The following is a 7,597-nucleotide window of genomic DNA, read 5'->3' on the forward strand; positions in this document are numbered from 1 at the left end:
TTAAGTAACAATCTTTACTATGTAAAAACTTGTTATTTTTAGCCTATTTCTCCAAGAAATGTATTTCTGACTTCTAGGGTATTAGCTATCCCATTGAGTTTGTATAATGTACAATTGTGATAAGCTACTCTTAGTAAGGCCTCACCTGGAATAATGCATCCCGTTTTGGTCACCACATTACAGAAAAGATGTTGAGACTTTGGAAAAAGTGCAGAGAAGAGCAACTAGGAAATTAAAGGCCTGGAGACTAAAAGAGATCAAGAACGGTTGCAGGAACTGGGTTTGGCTAGTAGAGAAAGGAAGGACTAGGGCGGACATGATAGCAGTATTCCAGTAGTTGAGAGGCTGCCACAAAGAAGAGTGGGTCAATTTATTTTCCAAAGCATCAGAGAGCAGGGCAGGACAAGAAACAATGGATAGAAACGAATCAAGGAGAGAAGCAACCTGGAATTAAGGAGAAACTTTCTAACAGTGAGGACAATTACCCAGTGGAACAGATTGCCATCAATAGTTGTGGGCACTGCATCACTGGAGGTTTTTAAGAAGAAACTGGACAGTCAACTGTCTGAAATGGTATAGGGCAGTGATGGCGAACTTTTTTGGCACTGTGCCAAAATGGGCGCTTGCGCATGCGGGGAAACGCGAGAAACTGGAAGAGCAGCTCCCTGGCACGTGCATACGAATGCACTGGAAACCAGAATAACAGTTCCTTGGTGCACATGTCACCTGGTGTGGTTTCTGGTGTGCACAAAGACCAACTGGCCGGTGTGCATGAGTGCGCTGGAAACCGGAAGCTCAGCTTCCCAGTGTGTGTATGCGCACCAGGGAGCTGCTATTCCGGTTTCTGGCGCTCTTGCATGTGCGAAGACCAACTGGCCAGCGGAACTAGAAAGAGCAACGGGTGATGGCTGGCATGCTCGGAGAGATGGCTCTGCATGTCAGTTCTAGCACGCGTTCCATAGCTCGCAATCACGTGTATAGGATCTCCTGCTTGAGTAGGGGGGACTAGAAGACCTCCAAGGTCCCTTACAACTCTATTCTATTCTGAGAGTTGTGAATTCTTTATCTAAATAGTGAAAGTACTAACAATTATAGGATGAGCCTTGTGGCATTCCATTTAGACTAATGAAATACCATGAATGAATACTATTTGAATATCACCTTCTCTCTCATAGAGAGAGAGAGAGAGAGGGAGGGAGGGAGGGAGGGAGGGAGGGAGAGAGAGCTTTATATTTACAATTCAGTTTGCTGAGATCTGAATGTTGTGCATGTCTGATATTTGTGTCCATGTCCTTCAGAGCAGGAGAGTCTTAAGGGCAACAAGCACTAGAAGGTAAAAATGTTTTATATGCATATAATACAACTACCAATTTTGCCATTGGTTTAACAATCAACACGGAAGGGGAAGCTTCTCTATCATGTAATTATACCATCAGGTAGTAATAGAGCGATATTCCTGCCATCATTAATGTTAACAAGATATTTACTCTGAAAAGGTAGAAACAACAAATTCTTACTATTTTTCTCTCCATGTTAGTAGGTATAAGCTGCTTCTCATAATCATTGACACTGTTGACACAACCTAAAAATTGGCAGTAAGGACCATTATAAACTAATTGTATTACCAGTGTCTTATGTTAGTTTTTAGCCCCATTCTTAGAATGTTGAAAACAGTTTGCTCCAATCAAGTACCTTTCATTTATATTTGGACTAAACTTTCATATATTTAATTATTATGGCAAGCTGATGGGAATTGTGGAATTTACAATGTGGAATTTTTAAGCCAACACTTGGAACAGCACCATGTTGGAAAAAATAAGTTCAGACAACACACTGCACTACAGTAGGCTTTGTTTATTGGATGGTGTGTTGGGTTCATCCATCATCGTTATCTGAACTATGCCTACTGTGGGTTCTTGAATAAATCTTGGTAAATCAAACTGATTTGATAAGCAAGAAAATAGCTAATGTTAGAGGAGAACCCAAATGGGGTTCGCAGCTATTGTGTGAGACTTGAAATGGTCCAGAAACTTTTTATAATGAATTTTACACCTACTCGCAAGTTGCATTTCTACAAAAATCCTGCAAGTAGGTTATAGTGAATACAAAGTAGTATCCATCAAGAAATTAGCTTGTTGAAGGGTGAAACTAATTGGCACTTCAATACATTCTCTGGTTAGATTCAAAGCTATGCTGAACCATGATTTGTTTTATTGTGTTTGACTAAACCATACTAACCAGGCCATAACCTACTCTTTATAAGCCATAATGCCATGGAAGCCAGGTTCATAGATGACTTTGTTACAATAGCATGCATTTGTGTTTTCATTTTGGGTAAATGATATCTGAATTCAGTGACTGTTTATCATCTAACTTTCATGAATCATTACAATTTATTCAGACATAGTTAAATCAGAACAATGTATAAACAGCCGTTGAAGTAATCTAGTCAATAAACTAGATTTTTGTTAAATCTTTGTTAAAATTAAAAATGGCAAAAGCTTGCATCTTAATACTTTGATCATTTGTCTTGATTTTATGGGATTATGAAAGAATTTAATACTCCTACTACAGATTTCCGGTAGTTTAATTAAAGACTGTTTAAAATGCATTTAGCTAAAGTATTCTTTAAAATATTTGTGAGGAAAATGAGCTTCTTTAAAGCATGTTTTAGAAGCCTCCTTGCTTAGTAGTGAAGTTAAGCAAAATGTTCTTTTGCAAATTATGTTGTAAAAGCTTACTGTAGTTTTTTTTATAGAAATGAGGGAATAGTTTAATTGTTACTTTTTTACGGATAAACGGCAACATGCCTGCTTACCCCCCCCACCCCCCAATTCTAGGAATTTTCACATTAGACATATGTCCACAGGCTTCCAGTCAAAAGAATAACTGATTTTTTTAAAAAAAGAAGTAATCCTGTACATATTTCAATCAACATCCTGTTCTCTGCCCTTAAGGATATTCTGGATATATTTACACAATATGCTAATCCAAAACTAAACAACTCACATTTAATTCTTTATGATGTGTTAACCCATCTGATTATGAATTATTAAGTAAATTGTGTTTAAACAAATAATGGCTCAGTATGTTATATGAATCCAAGCCCTTTGTAAATGGTGTCTATACAGGACTTTAAAGAGCTACCTCTAATCGCCCAGCCACAAGTAGAATTTGTATTGGACTGGTGGCTGCATTCATACTGGTCTATTATAAATAATACAGACCACATTAATTTTCAGCCTGATTTAAAAGTTTGTAGCAAAAACCAAAAAGGTAAATATCAGGTTCTTGAAGGCAAATTGATATAAAATTTAAGAATTAACACAAGGGTCTAATATGCAAGTTATAAATACCGTCCCCAATTCTATCTTCAGTTTTATGCATATATTTCATATCTCTCAATTTTTAAAGCTATGAATGCAAAGTGTGCATTGATGAATATCCATCTTATGCAAACATTCATTGGTCTGTAATGCTGATCAGAGAAATTAACCAGTTTTCATAGTTAATTTGATGAAAGAATTTGCCTTAGTTGTGGGTTTTTTTAAATTAAAAGAATCAAGAGTCACTTTGGGAGGAATATGGTAGTCTTTTGCTTATTTAGCTAAGAGGTAGCGAAGAAGTATATTTGAATGTCTCACCTTTCATTTACACAGCAGACTGTCTAACAACCTCATAGGTTTATCACACTTACATTACATCCTAAGGAAAGTTATAACCAGGAAACCTATATCATGAGGCTATTCAGTAGTAGGCATGGATGTGTGTGTCTTGACCTGAATTTCTGTGAAACTTTCCACCAGAATTCTCTATCCCAGAATTTGGTAGAGAATTTCAAAAAGCCATTTGTGCCAACTCTAGTTATAAACATCCACACGACAACAACTCCAGAACCATTTATTTATTCGTATGTATGTATGTATGTATGTATGTATGTATGTATGTATGTATGTATGTATGTATGTGTATATATATATATATAGTGTCTTTATAAAAACAGTTGCATTGAAAACAATTCATATTCTCGGTCTCCTGGTATTCTGCATCATGCTCTTTGGCAGGGAGATGCTACTGTCATAGTTTCTTACTCCTAGAAGGCACGACATTGGAGAAAACAGATTTTTTGAAAAGCTCTAGAATCCTTGTTGTTAGTTGCGAAGTCATATCTGGCCCATTGCAACCCCGTGGATAGCATGCCTCCAGGCCTTCCTGTCCTCTACCATCCTCTGGAGTCCATTTAAGTTCATGCCTACTGCTTTGGTGACTCCATCCAGCCACCTCATTCCCTATCGTCCCTTTTTTCTTTTGCCCTCAATCTTTCTCAGCATTAGGCTCTTCTCCAGTGAGTCCTTCCTTCTCATTAGGTGGCCAAAGTATTTTGAGTTTCATCTTCAGGATCTGGCCTTCTAAAGAGCAGTCAGGGTTGATCTCCTCTAGGACTGACCAGTTTGATTGCCTTGCAGTCCAAGGGACTCACAGGAGTCTTCTCCGAGATCATAATTCAAAGGTCTCAATTATTTGGAGCTCAGCCTTCCTTCCTTAACTTTCACAGCCATACATTGCAACGGGGAAAACCATAGCCTTGACTATACACACTTTGGTTGGCAGGGTGATGTCTCTGCTTTTAGTATGCTGTCTAGATTTGCCCTAGCTATCCTCCCTAGGAGCGTCTTTTAATTTCTTGGCTGCAGTCCCCATCTGCGGTGATCTTGGAGCCCAGGAAAATAAAATCTGTCACTACCTCCATTTCTTCCCCATTTATTTAAAGAGGCTCTTTAGTTCCTCTTCACTTTCTGCCATTAGATTGGTATCATCTGCATATCTGAGGTTGTTGATATTTCTCCCGGCAATCTTAATTCCAACCTTTGATTTATCTAGCCCCACCTTTCTCATGATATCTTAGACAACTTCATTCTCTGGAAGGTACACAGGTAGATAGCATCTCTGGCTCAGGTTCCCTATTAAAAAGCCTTCTTTGATAGTACACCAGCTTACTTTTGATACTGGAAGTAATATATTGCTATTAATGATATTCTTTCTGTTCTATTGTGTCCAATACTTGCAGACTGTTTGAACATGTCCCTGCGTTTTTTTGGGCAAGTTTTTTCAGTTACTATTGTCTCCTTCCTAAGTCTGAGAGAAAGTGACTGGCTCCAGGTCACCCAGCTGGTTTTGTGCCTAAAGTGGGACTAGATCTCATAGTCTCCTGGTTTCTGGTTAATGCCTTAACCTTTTCCTCCATGACTTTATCTAATTTTTTTATGGCTGTCCAGGTTGACACACCCCATTACTTCTTGTAATAACAAATTCCACAGGATAACTCTTCACAGTATGAAGGCCTGTTTCCTTTCTTTGTTCAGAGTCTTTCATTTCTCAGTTTTATTTCAATATTATGAAAGAAATATTTTTTTCACTACCGTGTTTCCCCGAAAATAAGACAGAGTCTTATTTTCTTTTGACCCCCGAAATAAGCGCTTGGCCTTATTTTTGGGGAGGTCTTATTATTTTTCAGGTGCAGGAGGCAGCGAGCATGGTCACCTCATACCTGTTGCTGAGTTGCAATATTTTTGGGAGCGGTTTATTTTCAGGGGAGGGCTTATTTTAGCGCATGCACTCAAAAGCCCAATTGGGCTTATTATCTGGGGAGGTCTTATTTTCAGACAAACAGGGTATTCTTTGCTTAATATTTTTCAGAATTATGTCCAATTGCACAGTCATCTTTATAGATCACATACAGGTAGTCCTCAACCTATGACTACAATTTAGCCCCAAATTAATGTTATTAAGTGAGAAATTTGTCCTTTTTTATGGCTTTTCTTGCCATATTTGTTAGGTGAATCACTGCAGTTATTAAATTATTAAATTAGTAACATGATGTTAAGTGAATCTGGTTTCCTCATTGACTTTGCTTGTCACAACGTTACAAAAGTTGATCACACGGCCCCAGAACACTGCAATCGTCATAAATCTCTGTTGTCAAGCATCCGAATGTAAATCACATGACCATGGGGATGCTACAATGGTCATAAGTGTGAAAAATGGTTATAAGACACTTTTTCAGTGATGTTTAACTTCAGTCACTAAATGAACTGTTGTAAGTTGAGGACTACCTGTAGTTTCCAATGAAGAATTAAAGCCTTTTTTTTTTTTGCCTTTTTTTTTTCCTGAAATTGTAATATTACTTCCAAATTATATCCACTGCAATATTTCAGTCATAGAGCCTTGGATCGAGAAACGTTTTGGAGCAGAGAAAGGGTTATGACTTTACTAAGATATAAATGTTTGGTCAGTTTAATTTTACAACAAAGTTATCCATATAAGTAGGCCTCCTATTTACTATATTCCTAGACCAGTGATGGCTAACCTTTTTGTTGTTGCATGCCAAAGGTGCGCGCGCGCAACAGTGCATGTGCTTGTACCCACACCCATAATGCAATGCATGCACAATCCCCTGTGCAAGCCCTCCCCCCTGCACATGCGCATGCAACCCCCCTGTGCTCTCCCATATGAGCATGCACGTGCGACTCCCCCATCCCATTTTGGGGCTAGCACTCCTCCCTGAAGCCTCCTGGGACCAAAAAAGGGTGCTGTGGGGTGTACTGCGCCTCCTTCCCCCCCATGCATGCACACACATCTCCTGCATAGGCCCCAGGCATGTGTGGCAGAAACTCAAAAATCAGCTGGTCAGCGGGAGGTACACGCACGTGTGCGGTGGAGCTGAGCTGGGGCGACAGCTCACATGCCTGCAGAGAGGGCTCTGCGTGCCACTTGTGGCACGCATGCCATAGGTTGACTATCACGGTCCTACACCCTTTCTAATGTGCCAGGAAAGAAAAAACTCTAATAGGAGAGAAGATATGTAGCTCTGGGTTGAACTGTGGAGCCTGTGATGCTCTCTGAGCTTAGATTCGTGGTTTCTCCTTTGTGGAGACACAGTTCCCCTCCTTTGGTGGAGCGATGTGGAGGAAGATCTCATTGGAATACTATACTGTTTGAATATTTTGTTAAAAGCACACAACTTTAGCAATCTCATAAAACTTAAAAAAATTGCTTATCTGATTCATGCAGACTCCTTGATCTAGTACATAAATATTAAGCAGCACTTAATGCTGTAGTCTCCAAATAATTAGTGGGAATATAGGCAGTCTTCAACTTAACTGATCCTAAGATTTCTGTTGCTAAGTGAGACATTTTTAAGCATGTTTTGCCCTAGTTTACTATCATTGAATCATTGCAGTTGCTAAATTAGTAACAGGTTGTTAAGTGACTCTGGCTTCCCCAAATTCTTTGTTTGTCAGAAGGTTGCAAAATGTGATCACATGACCCTGGGACACTGCAAGACATACATACGAATGTTGTCAAGTGTCTTAATTTTGAACATGACATGGGATGCTGCAAGGGTCATAAGTGTGAAAAACAGACCTAAATATTTTTTTTCCAGTGCCGTTGTAACTTCAACAATCAGTAAATGAACTGTTGTAAGTTGAGGACTAGTTGAGGACTATCTGTACATTGCTATCAAGTTTAGTGGGACTTATTTCTTAATGAATACATCAAGAATTGACTTGTGACCAAGGGCAAGATTTGTAATTTT

The sequence above is a fragment of the Thamnophis elegans genome, chromosome 5, assembly GCF_009769535.1.
Source record: "Thamnophis elegans isolate rThaEle1 chromosome 5, rThaEle1.pri, whole genome shotgun sequence".
NCBI classification, from domain to species: domain Eukaryota; kingdom Metazoa; phylum Chordata; class Lepidosauria; order Squamata; family Colubridae; genus Thamnophis; species Thamnophis elegans.